Raw genomic sequence first — 12,353 nt, 5'->3', positions numbered from 1 at the left:
GAATTAACGATTTCTAGCATTCGAAACATTCCCACACTTTTTCCCCCCACCGTCCGAGAGCTACACGGGTGGTTTCATTCACTCCCCTTGCCGTCTGCTTCAAGTCGCGCGACCTACATGAACCACAGGAAGTCCAACCCACCCTTATTTTTTTTTTTATTATTGAGTGCATCCTTGTTGCCACTTGGAGTTGAATAGAAAGCACAAACTTCTGCATCTGGTGTTGAGATGTTTTATGTTACATGCTATGCCCGGAATGTCAGTATAGTTGCCTGATGATTTCGTTTTATTCAACTCCTGAAAGGAGATCTGGCATCTTACACACCTATGATGGCATAAAACTTGATGAAATAGATATTGAAGCTAAATTTAGTAGCAAACATTTGTGTATGTAGAATAACTTAGATTTACTATTTACGTAAGGCAAGGATCGGTACTCGTTTAAAAAAACAACTAAACATACTGCCAAAATGAGAAAAGAGAGAGAGAGAATAAACATAGGTGTGCCTATAATTTTGTGCATGGGCGCCGCAGGCTTATATTCAAGTCATTGCAGTAAACATTTCGAGGAAAGTTAAAGTGTAAATAAAATAGTGTAGTCCTAGACCTAGAGGTATTGTCTTTTTTTTTTGTTTTGTTTTAAATGTATTTTTTAAATGTTTGTTTGTTTGTTTGCTTGTTTTTTGGAACACTCACGAAGAGGGCTTAACTAGACGAACAGGACAATAAATCTTGAATCATAATCTCATTATCTGTTTCCGTAGTACCGAGTTCATTGCACTTGGCGAGGATATGAATAAGGCTCGCTATTCCACAATATACACCACTAAAAGGAACATATTTCCTGTTGGTCCTTCCACGGTACACTAATGAAGGATTCCGCAAGAATATACAGTTTCCGGTATGGACCTGGTCACTTCTGTGATTCAATACGTTTACAGACACCTTCAGTGAGAGTGAAAGAGAGAGAGAGAGGGGGGATGAGAAGAAGTTGATCTCTCATTTCTTCTTTCCTGTCTATTTGGGAAAAGTCATTCTTTAATTCCAAAATTGTTTAAAGCCCTTACCATAGACACACTCTGTCGTTGGTAGTGAAAAGGTTTGTATTAGTTTTGTGTGTTACATAAAACTGTTACGTACCGATGAGACTTTTAATGATACAATAACAAACTCAAATATGGTAGATTAGGATGACTTGAATCTTGAGTTACAATTAATAATGTGTCAACAATAACTTTGATTTTACATTCCTCCATCTCCGGATCCCCTCCTCTTTCAACACACATCCGCACCGTTCCACATTGACACTAACATGCGCACGTAACACAAACGTTTGGAACAAAATTACAGTTTTTTAATAAATAGAAAACAATAGAGTAGTGCGTACATAACAAGTGTAAATCATAGAAGTAGTGCAAAGACGAATTTATTTTCTAATACAAAATCTTAATTTTCACTTATTATCTTTATCCCTACTCAGATTGGGCACGCGCAATCCGTTTCGCATACGGCTTTGCTTCCAATCAATACTCAGCTGAAAAAAAAAATAAATTGAGCCGGATTTACACTTGCTAAGGCCTTTAGTTTTTGATGGGGACATGCGTAAAAAAAAAAAAAACGGCAATTTTTCCTTTGCTTTCTTAAAAATGAGAAAGAATATCTCTGGAACCATTTTTTGGGGGTAGGGACCGAAGCAAGTGGGGGCCCTAAGCTACAGTATATGTTGTTTATGGCTAAATCCAAGACTATAAATCAACAGTAACTAAATAGGTTACTCCTTTTTTTTTATTTGCATAATAATGATAATAAAAATCAAAAGTCAGAAGTCTAAAAAGTTAATTAGCAGTTATACATAAAACACTGAACCCTAATCTTCAAACACAAAACAAAACCTAATAGCATACCCAGAAAGACCAAACGATAAAGGTACAGTTCTTGTCCCATGTGCTAAGATAAATGTGTTCTACTACTCCTTCCCTAGCGCATGCAATGTTCGGCCTAAATCAGCCAGGAAAACCAGCGACTTTGCAGAGTTTAAGACATTGATTAACATACATGACTAGATTGACCTAAGGACTCGCTTAGGACGTAACCATATTCTTTTTTAAAGTAACGTCTGTATTTTATAAGATCCAAAGAAGCTTTCATTTGAAACACATAAAGTTTTACATTTCAATGACTAAGTCTTCACGTAAATCTCTATTCCATTTAAATATGACAAAAAATGATTAATTAGTTTACGTTCAATTAAATTTCTATGTAGATCTTTCTTCAAAATAATCTTCAAACTTGTGGTTATACTCTTTACAATGGCTGTCTGGTCGTGCGATTTGCGCGCTGGACTGTCGTTCAGATTTATCGATGGTCCCGGGTTCAAACCCTGCCCGCTCCCATCCCCCGTCATCTTGCGGGAGGTTTGGACTAGGAAGTAAATTATCTTCCACTTTGAAGGAACATCCGAAACATGTAAAAACAACAAACAACTTTAACACAGTGGTTCCCAGAGTACGGGCCAGATGCGGCCCGCGACGTGGTTTCATCCGGTCCGCCGAAACAAAGTGTAGAAAACTCCCTCCCCCCCCCCCCCCCCCCAAAAAAAAAGAAGAAAACGTTGAAAATGTAGCTTTACTCAAGTTAGGGACTTTTTGTTTTCTAATGGATTGGTACCACGACCTTTAACCCTTTAATGTCAAATGTACCAGGAAAAGTTGAACGGATCTTCAAATTTTTGTGGAACATGAAAATAAGCCGATATCTTTGTTTTATAAAGAAAGTGGGGCAGTTAGGAAAAATAAAACAGCATATGAACAGTATTATGAAATACATATGGCGGTATATATTTAATAAAAAAAGACAAGAAAATGAGTCGGTGGTAAGTCTTACTACAATGTTGCTCGTATTTTAAGTAGAGTAACTCATTTTCCAACGCGTGAAAAAAATTAAAATCCCATTAGATCCACGGTTTTCTCATAAAATTAGTTTGAAATCAATTTCATTTCGTTTTTTTTTTTTTTTTTTTTAACCTTATCGGTCATGTGACCCGCGACACGAGTGTCGGAATATAAAATGGCCCGCAGATGGAATGAGATTGGGCATCACTGGTTTAACATATTGTAAGCTTCAATCTAAAAGCACTTTTGTGATCAAAGATGTGGTCAGGAAAGACAACCGAATTAATAAAAGAAAGGCGGTCAAGATTATCCCCCATTAGCAATATTTACCGTATCACCAAATAAGTTAGTACCTATTTTTTTTTTTAAAGTCTAGATAATATCTTATCTTCTTATCTTATAGGCCTAAAATACAGACTTTATTTCCAAAAAGAAAATATTTACGTCCTACGCGTGTACCTAGTCATTGGTTTTCCTGGTTGACTTAGGCAACCCGTTCAATGCTCTATAAGCACTAGGGAATAAGGAACATTTGTACACATTTGTCCCAATATATAGTACAGACAATGCGTCTGTATCTTTGTGTCTGAATATTTTATGAAGTTTTGTTTTTGTATTTGAAGATTATGGTTCAGTGTTTATGTATAATTGCTACTTTACTTTTAAGTCTTCTATCCTGAAGGCTTTCTAAATTTAGTGATTTTACTAAAGGTGTTACTCTAGTCAAATGTGAATATTCTTTTGTTATGAATCTCACTGCTCTATTTTGTGTCTGTTCCAGTTTCTTAATGTTTTCTTGAGTTGAGGGAGTCCCAAACAGAGGATGCATATTCTATTATTGACCTATCCAAGGTTAGAAAGGAATATACTTATACAGTGGAAGCGACGAGAAGCCATCAAAGAATGGAAAGGCCTGTCAGTGAATGAAATTATATCCAAGGCAAGGGACTGGAATGGAGAAAGACGGTTGACAGTTTTTGTATGGTGCCCCAACATCCAACAGACTAAGGAATAAGAGAAGATGAAACTTATACATACATATAAATTTGTAAGTATGAATGGCAATGTGTTTTTGTGTATACATGAAATAATCTTTGAACAGCTCGAGAATTCCGTCCTATGGCTCAATGGTTGTTTTAAACAGTAATGTAAAAGGTAAAATGCTTGTAACATGTTGGATGTTCCTTTAAGAGTTAAAGATAATCTATATCGAAGTCCAAACTTCCGGCAGAGTGACGTGGGGATGGCAGCTGGCAGGGGATGAGCTCGGGACCATCGAGACGTCCAGACGACAATCCAGCGCTCATACCGCACGACTCCATGATAAAATAATTGGTCATTTTTAGCGACCCCCGAAAGGAGAAAAGACAAAGACGTAATTAGTTTTGTGTGGCCTGTCTGTCAGTCCGTCCGTCCCGTTTATATCTCAAAAACAAGAACAGAAAATGAAAATCGGATATCATGATATTTTAGATCATTCAAAGTTCTGATGCAACGGCTACTTTTTTCTTTTCTGAAAGTGAACCATCTAATTTTGTAAATTATCTATGAAAGCAGAATTTTCACAGAAATACACCTTAAATGAAAAACTTCAGGGAATGTAAGTCTTTTAAAAAGGCCACAGACTTCTTCATTAATAAATCAAGCTTCATTCATAGATTCGCGCATTGGTACAAAAAAATTGCATCTAAGGTCACAATGGAAAAAGTCTCAATGGATCATTATAAAATATATTTTCTATTTATTAACTAACTCATGTAGTAGAATACTGATTCAAATGTTGTTTTTAAAAATAATTTTAATACGAACTTCGTTTTAGTTGAAAGTTAAAAAAAAAAAAACGAATAACTTTTATAGCGCGTAGTTTTGACATATCTTCATGATACACTTTACAACAATCTAAATTACAATCAATAGAGGCCAGATGTAGTTCTAGATTTAGAGTTAAACGTATTTAACAATTTGAACAAAATGTACATCTTTAAATTATTAAGGAAATTGTTTATCTTCTTACAGTTTAGGGGTGCAGATTTATTTATTATGTAAACAGTAGTATCACAGTGAATGTGATGAGAACAGCATAGCCAGTGCATTATAATCCAGTAGTAGGCCAACTAGATCTACATCTAATCCTGATTATGATATTGGCCTAACTCTAGGTCTAGTAATTTTAAGATTTAGCCTAAAGTCATACAAATTCTATTCTAGATCTAGATTATATATCTTATCTTATATAATACAGACGTTACTTCAAAAAAGAAGATGATTACGTCCTACGCGTCATACATTTAGTCATGCATATTAACCAATGACTTAAATTCTGCCAAGTCACTGGTTTTCCTGGCTAGCTGTCCTAGCATATGGGACGAGGAATGTGCCTTTATCTTTGTGTCTTTCAGAGTATTTTATTAAATTTTGTTTTTGTATTTGAAGATTATGGTTCAGTGTTTTATGTATTATTGCTACTTTACTTTTGAGCCTTCTGTCCTGAAGGCTTTCTAAATTTAGTGATTTTACTAAAGGTGTTACTCTAGTCAAATGTGAATATTCGTTTGTTATGAATCGCACTGCTCTATTTTGTGTCTGTTCTAGTTTCTTAATGTTTTCTTGAGTTGAGGGGTCCCAAACAGAGGATGCATATTCTATTATTGGCCTAACCAAGGTTAAATAACATTTTAGTTTTATTTTCTTATTTGATTTATAGAAATTTCTTTTAATAAATCCTAATGCTTTGTTTGATTTTTTTGTAGTTTCATCAATATGTGGATTCCATGACAGTTTTTCATTTATTATAACACCTAGGTATTTTGCGTTTTTAGTCTGTGTTACTGGTTTGCCATGAATAAGATAAGTGGAATTAATTTGTTTTAGTTTTTTTGTTACTCTTAACAACTGACATTTTTCTGGGTGGAAAGACATGCTCCAATTTGATTCCCATTTCTGTAATTCATCTAATTCTCTTTGTAAAATATCTGTGTCTTGTGTTGTTTTTATTGTTCTATATATTATGCAATCGTCTGCAAATAATCTGACTTTTGTTCCTGAAGTAATGCAATTTGGTAAATCATTTATGTAAATTAAAAATAGTAGTGGACCCAAGACTGTTCCTTGAGGTACACCTGAGTTTACTGTTATCGGTGTTGATTTAGAACCATTTACTATTACAGTTTGTTCTCTCCCTATCAGAAAGTCTTTAATCCACTGATGCAGTGGACCATTAATACCGAAATATTTTAATTTTTTAAGCAAACTATGGTGGTGAACTTTGTCAAAAGCCTTAGAAAAATCTAGTAAGATAGCATCTATTTGTTCACTATTATCTAAACCTTTTGAAAAATCATCAATTAGTCCTATTAGTTGTGTTTCACATGATCTATATTTCCTAAAGCCATGTTGGTATGGTGTGAGGACATTATGTTTGTCTAAGTGGTTTATGATGTTGCTACATATTATGTGTTCTAGGATTTTACATGTGATGCTGGTAAGTGATACTGGTCTGTAGTTTCCTGGGTCAGATTTTTCTCCTTTTTTATATAGGGGGGGTGACATTAGCTTCTTTCCAGTCCTTTGGTACTCTGCCCTGGTTAAGTGAAGCCTGAAAGAGTATTTTGAACACTGGGGCTAGCTCATTACTTAGTTCTTTGAGTAATCTAGCTGGAATACCATCAGGTCCAGAAGCTTTATTTGGTTTGGTGTTGGCTAATAGTTTTTGAATTCCATTTTCTTGTACTACTATATCTTCTATGTTGTCTACTTGGTTCAAATTCAGTAATATGTCTTTGTCTCCTGGGGCTGAGAATGCTGATGCAAAGTATTTGTTTAGAATGTTTGCTTTAGTTTCATTGTCATTATGTATTATGTTATGTTCATCTTTTAATGGCGCTACGCCTGTTGTTTCCATTTTCTTAGACTTAATGTATGACCATAGGTTTTTTTTGTTATCTTTAGATATTACATTGTTTATGTATTCACTCTGCAGCTGTCTGCTTACTTTTTGGGTTAAGTGTTTAATTTTTATATACTTTTTGTAAACTCTTTCTGCATTAGTTTCTTTAAATTTTCTATATAGGTTTTCCTTCTGTTTACAAAGCTTCTTTAGTCTATTATTAAACCAGCATTTATTTATATTGTTTGATGTGTATTTAGTTGGTATATGATTTTCTATAATGCTTTTAAGATGGTTTTTAATGAAATTCCAGAGGTCATCGACTGGTTGGTTAATGTCTTTTTCTAATAAGAATGTTTGTTGAAAGTTTAATGCAGCTTGGTGTAGTTGTGTTAGGTTACATTTATTCCAGAGTAAGATTTTTCTTTTGGGTTTTGTATTGGCTACTGCTTTTATCTGACTGTGTATTTTTATGATCTCATGGTCTGATAGACCAGGGATAATATCATAATCAACTACTAATCCAGGTCTGTTGGTTAAGAAAAGATCTAATGTGTTGTTTAATCTAGTTGGCTTTTTAATGATTTGATCTAAACTTAGGTTGTGTAAAGTTTCTATGAAAAGCTCATTTATGTCCTTAAGGTTTTGGTGTTTATCTATGGTTAGTGTTTTCCAATTTATATCAGGTAGGTTGAAATCACCCATAATCCAAAAAACTGCATTTTTATTTGTCTCTTTAAGTGTAGTAATCTGATTACATAGTTCCTGCATGTATTCTAAACTAGAATTCGGTGGTCTGTAAATGCTGCCTATTATTAGATTCTAGGTCTAGTCTAGATTCTATCTGGGAGGTTTCCATTCTGTTTTTAGGTGATCATTTGTATTCCTACTCTACTTTTTAGGTGATCAGTTGGATCGTACCTTATCTTATATAATACAGACGTTACTTCAAAAGAAGATGATTACGTCCTACGCGTCATGCATTTAGTCATGCATATTAACCAATGACTTAAATTCTGCCAAGTCACTGGTTTTCCTGGCTAGCTCAGATCTTATTCCAGAAGAGTTAGAAGAGTCTTATCAAAGACGAAGTGTTGTCCTATTTGCTTTGAAAAAAAAAACGGCAAATGATTTTTTAGAATTTCATTAATTTAAACGATCAAAACAAGACTGTGGCTTAAATATTCCTAGTCCATTGATGACTTTGATGGGGGCCGAATCTTGTTTACCATTGATTCATGTTTTGTCATCGACAATGAATAATTCTGCAAAGTTTCATCTTGATCCGATAATGGGAAGTGGGAGAAATAACGTAAACAAGATATGTACCTGACAGACAGATGGACAGAGTAACTTAAGCTTTTACAAAAAAATGAGGGCATGCCCTCCTTTTGCCGGACCGTATCCCTACTACTAGGTTTCGAGTAGTATTTACTAATAACTTATTTCATCCTTTTAGGCTTCCAACCGAACATAAGGCCCCAACAGTAGGCCTACTTTGCTCCTTTGGTGTTTGCTGGGACGTTTCCCACAGGCTGTAGCTAGAGAATTCGCTTCAATATTTTGTTGGTGAATGCCTGCAGCAACTGGGGCCTGTATTCCTATTGGTCCCTCTCCTGTCTCTGTGCCAACTAAAAGAACTGATTTCAAAAATTGTATTAAAAAATACGAATTTTATTGTGTATGGACAGTGCTTTTGACCGCTAGATCGGCCTAAAACATGAATCTAGAATTATATTTTTAATGATAGTGTTTTTGAGCATAGACTAAACTTTTCTTCTGCAGATACACTATAATATATGTAACAGAAGAAGGCGTAGAGAGAGTGAAGACACAAAAATGCAATTAAGGTTCATGTATGTTTCAGGCAGCTTGAGTTCTTTCCCTTGGCAAGTGGGTTGGGAATAACATTACGAAAAATTCCCGTCAAACATTTTGATTTTATTATTTAAATATTTAAACTTTTGAAATGATAATTGGACAAAAAGAATGATTTCTATTACATAGGCACACATTTGAGAGCCTAAGAAGGATCTTGAAGACAAGCGCAGAAGAGGAGGGTTTTTTTAACTCAAAACCCCCTTGGTTACGCTCATAGAATTTGGTGACTAGTTTGCTTTACCAATAATTTTTTTTTATCGAAGAGGGGGTTTTTAACCTCAAAACCCGATGGAAAAAAAGGGGGGGGGGGTTAAAACTTAAAAACCCTAATAGAATTTGAGGATTGTTATTTGCTTTAGTTTTATGAGGAGGTTTTGAACGTCAAAAAAACTCTGAAAGGGAGGGGGGGGGGGGTTAAAGTCCAAGCCCCCCATGTCTACAATCATGGAATTTGGTAAGGGTGACTGTCGTTTGCTTTATTTTTTTTTTTTTATATTGAAGAGGGGGGTTTTAACTTCAAAACCCACTGTAGAGGGATTTTAAAGTTAAAAAGTCTTCTTGGCAAAAAAAACAACAGTTACAAGTTTCCATCCCCCCCCCCCCCCGAAGTAAACAATAAATATAGAACAGCAGGAAAAGTTATTGCATTATAGTTACCTAGAACCCAAGGGAAGCTACTGCCAATGATAGATGCGAGTGGTTGACCCCTTCAGACACTTGATCTGTCATGTTATGTGGCAAAATATGTAGGTCACATCAGTGTCTAGACAGTCATATGGAAAAAATGCACTATTCCCTAATCTCTGAGACAAACATTATATTTAAGGCGAATGCAACATGAATGCAACAATAAACCACTTCTTATTATATTATGTCTGAAAAGTTGTACCAGTACCAATGCCACAGAGTTCTAAATAAGGAGAGTTACTGGGTTACCTCAATAGTAGAAGACTTGTTGGGTTACCTCCACAATAGGAGAGTTAACCAGTTACCTCCACAGTAAGAGCTACCAGGTTACATCAACAGTAGGACAATTGCTGGGCTACCTCATATTATAGTTCTAGGTCTGTGGTTACCACCCCTTACTTTCATAACTTTATACATTTATCTTCTGCTGTTCTAAAAAAAATCTGACATAAACAAGTCTGGTCAACCTGCAGATGGGTTGTGGTTCAAACTCATAACCATAGCGAGGACACCAAACAGCCACCTTCAATTCATCCAGACAGACTGGTTTTACAAGGCATCTATTCCTATGACAAAATTTTTAAAGTTCCTAAATGTATGTTTTGGTAAGATTTTAAATGTTTGAAATCAGAAAGTAACTAATGCTGAAATTGTTAAATATCAAACAATTAATGGGGCAACTTTCACAGGCAACTTTGGCACATAATTGTTGGCCTCCTTCAGTCCTAACGACTAGGGTTCATCTCACAGAACAAGCGAGATGAAAGCCTGGGCATTGTTTATAGATGGAACGATGTTGCCCACACAACAGTTCTGTGGTCTCAATATCTGAACCACACGTGAAGACCAGGGTTGGACTGGTTGTCAGAGACTATTTGAAACACAAGACCAGAGTTGGACTGGTTGTCAGAGACTATTTGAAACACATGAAGACCAGGGTTGAAATGGTTGTCAGAGACTATTTGAAACACATGAAGACCAGGGTTGGACTGGTTGTCAGAGACTATTTGAAACAAATGAAGACCAGGGTTGAAATGGTTGTCAGAGACTATTTGAAACACAAGACCAGGGTTGGACTGGTTGTCAGAGACTATTTGAAACACAAGAAGACCAGGGTTGGACTGGTTGTCAGAGACTATTTGAAACACATGAAGACCAGGGTTGCACTGGTTGTCAGAGACTATTTGAAACACATGAAGACCAGGGTTGGACTGGTTGTCAGAGACTATTTGAAACACAAGACCAGGGTTGGACTGGTTGTCAGAGACTATTTGAAACACATGAAGACCAGGGTTGGACTGGTTGTCAGAGACTATTTGAAACACATGAAGACCAGGGTTGGACTGGTTGTCAGAGACTATTTGAAACACATGAAGACCAGGGTTGGACTGGTTGTCAGAGACTATTTGAAACACATGAAGACCAGGGTTGGACTGGTTGTCAGAGACTATTTGAAACACAAGACCAGGGTTGGACTGGTTGTCAGAGACTATTTGAAACACAAGAAGACCAGGGTTGGACTGGTTGTCAGAGACTATTTGAAACACAAGACCAGAGTTGGACTGGTTGTCAGAGACTATTTGAAACACATGAAGACCAGGGTTGAAATGGTTGTCAGAGACTATTTGAAACACATGAAGACCAGGGTTGGACTGGTTGTCAGAGACTATTTGAAACACATGAAGACCAGGGTTGAAATGGTTGTCAGAGACTATTTGAAACACAAGACCAGGGTTGAAATGGTTGTCAGAGACTATTTGAAACACAAGACCAGGGTTGGACTGGTTGTCAGAGACTATTTGAAACACATGAAGACCAGGGTTGGACTGGTTGTCAGAGACTATTTGAAACACATGAAGACCAGGGTTGGACTGGTTGTCAGAGACTATTTGAAACACATGAAGACCAGGGTTGGACTGGTTGTCAGAGACTATTTGAAACACAAGACCAGGGTTGGACTGGTTGTCAGAGACTATTTGAAACACATGAAGACCAGGGTTGGACTGGTTGTCAGAGACTATTTGAAACACAAGACCAGGGTTGGACTGGTTGTCAGAGACTATTTGAAACACAAGAAGACCAGGGTTGGACTGGTTGTCAGAGACTATTTGAAACACAAGACCAGAGTTGGACTGGTTGTCAGAGACTATTTGAAACACATGAAGACCAGGGTTGGACTGGTTGTCAGAGACTATTTGAAACACATGAAGACCAGGGTTGAAATGGTTGTCAGAGACTATTTGAAACACAAGACCAGGGTTGGACTGGTTGTCAGAGACTATTTGAAACACAAGAAGACCAGGGTTGGACTGGTTGTCAGAGACTATTTGAAACACAAGACCAGAGTTGGACTGGTTGTCAGAGACTATTTGAAACACATGAAGACCAGGGTTGAAATGGTTGTCAGAGACTATTTGAAACACATGAAGACCAGGGTTGGACTGGTTGTCAGAGACTATTTGAAACACATGAAGACTAGGGTTGGACTGGTTGTCAGAGACTATTTGAAACACAAGACCAGAGTTGGACTGGTTGTCAGAGACTATTTGAAACACAAGACCAGGGTTGGACTGGTTGTCAGAGACTATTTGAAACACAAGACCAGGGTTGGACTGGTTGTCAGAGACTATTTGAAACACATGAAGACCAGGGTTGGACTGGTTGTCAGAGACTATTTGAAACACAAGACCAGGGTTGGACTGGTTGTCAGAGACTATTTGAAACACAAGACCAGAGTTGGACTGGTTGTCAGAGACTATTTGAAACACAAGACCAGGGTTGGACTGGTTGTCAGAGACTATTTGAAACACAAGACCAGGGTTGGACTGGTTGTCAGAGACTATTTGAAACACATGAAGACCAGGGTTGGACTGGTTGTCAGAGACTATTTGAAACACATGAAGACCAGGGTTGGACTGGTTGTCAGAGACTATTTGAAACACATGAAGACCAGGGTTGGACTGGTTGTCAGAGACTATTTGAAACACATGAAGACCAGGGTTGGACTG

Source organism: Biomphalaria glabrata, chromosome 10, assembly GCF_947242115.1.
Source record: "Biomphalaria glabrata chromosome 10, xgBioGlab47.1, whole genome shotgun sequence".
Lineage (NCBI taxonomy): Eukaryota > Metazoa > Mollusca > Gastropoda > Planorbidae > Biomphalaria > Biomphalaria glabrata.
Note: the sequence above shows the minus strand (reverse complement) of the source record.